The sequence below is a fragment of the Limulus polyphemus genome, unplaced genomic scaffold, assembly GCF_000517525.1.
Source record: "Limulus polyphemus unplaced genomic scaffold, Limulus_polyphemus-2.1.2 Scaffold8491, whole genome shotgun sequence".
Classification (NCBI taxonomy): Eukaryota; Metazoa; Arthropoda; class Merostomata; order Xiphosura; family Limulidae; genus Limulus; species Limulus polyphemus.
This window is the reverse complement of record NW_013674101.1, coordinates 22,832-24,706: the sequence shown is the minus strand read 5'-3', so window position 1 is coordinate 24,706 and position 1,875 is coordinate 22,832.

Sequence of the window (1,875 nt, the reverse complement as noted above, 5' to 3'; positions counted from 1 at the left end):
AATCCGCTGGGAAGCTAGCTAGCTTTGTCCTTGGCCACACACACTAGGTTTTCCACGATGAATTTATGTCTTCATAAAATTACTAATGTCGGATGAGAATCTACTGAAGTTAAATGATTTGTAATGTTCGAACTTTATAAATATTCCTGGTCAGATATCTTAAGTTTGCGATTGATAAGCGTTATAACAATCACAGTTATAGCTTTCGAAGTTTTATAGCACACCGATTATAGCGAATTAATAATAGACACTCTCCTGGCGCGTCGCGTTAGTTATATTTATAGGCGTGGGAACATTTTCTAGAAAATTCAGTCTTACGTAACAATACTGGTTAAAGCGTTTAGGTATATAGATATATTGTTGATTCTTACTCTCGAGAATCTTCTACAACTTTGGAGAATAGGCGGGAGTTTCGCAATACCTATCTAACAGTATAAGCTATGTATGTATCTAAATATAAACTTAATCTAAACAACGTTCATATTAAAATAAATACATAACAACAAATTCGTTACAATCAAAGCTTACTGAAGGCTCACTGAAAAAAGTAGAAGTTGAAGTAGTTTTAGAACTGTAGGTCAAATTTCTTGTAGGTTATTGATTTTGTAATGGTATTTTATTTAATGAGTGGTCCATACGTTTCAAAAATTCTAGAGGTACTATGAGCATTAATATTTTAACATCCTCGAGAATATAAAATGCTGTATTCCAAAAGTCCAAGTCAGAAGATATGGGATGAATGGTTGTAATAAGAGTATAGGTTCAGTTTTTTTAAATAACTAAACATTAAATAATAATAATAATAGTAGTAAGTGATTATGGAAGTTAAAATTATACATATAAACTGAATATTTGAGTAGTGGGTAGTTGAAAGCTTTGCTATGAGAATAACCAATGAGTAGTGCAAATAAAATGGAAAAATAATCGCTCAATGGGAAATGTTGTAGTGGTTGAGAGTTTATTCGATTTGCTAGTGATGGTGAAGCTAGCTTTAATAAGAATAATCCTTGAGTCAATGAAACTTGTAAAAGTTCGTTACGTTTTGGGTTTTCTGAAAGGAGCATTTGTTTAAAAACAAAACTAAGTGTTTATACAATATGCTGAGAATTTAGAAGTTATCACTATTGGTTAGATATAAGAATTACATTTGCTTCATAAATTTAGTGACGTTTTTAGAAATCTGATGTTGTCATTAGATGAAGAACGTTTCTATCTGAATCTCTTTTAAATTTTGAAAAATACCAGGACCAAATATATTGAAACAAATAATAAAAAAGCTTTAACAACATAGAGACTGGCCGATTTTATTTATGAAAGGTTTACCTTCCGAGGGTGCCAGAGTTTTTCAGGCTCTTTTCGACCAAAGTATCGGCTTAGTGGTTAGTGTGCCAGACTATGGATCTTAGGTCCCATGGTTCGCGTCCTTTCACTACTAAAAAATAAATAAATAAAAAATAGCACTCCGCACCTTGAGGATATGGACACGTTATAAGAGTGATGGTCAAACCCCATAATTCGGTCTGACAGTAGTATCTCAGGTTATGTTGACTAGATGCCTTGACTGTAGTTTATCACTTGGAAACAAGTAATAGCTAGCACAGATAGCCGTCGATTAGCTTTGCACGGAATTCAACGAATTAATTAAACAATCCGAAAGTGCTCGGTTTATTTAGCCTTTTCAATCAATTTATCGACTCAGATTACTCCACTCCCCTCCGGTGATGGTGGTGGGAGTTGCTCGGTTACATTTATTTTGTTTCAGCAATAACTCTTGTAAAAACAAAGTACAGAAGATAAAGCTAGCTGTGGTTCAAGTTCCTTGGTTCTTTATTAGACTGAATACGAGCATTGTTATAATTCCTATTGCACTGGCGT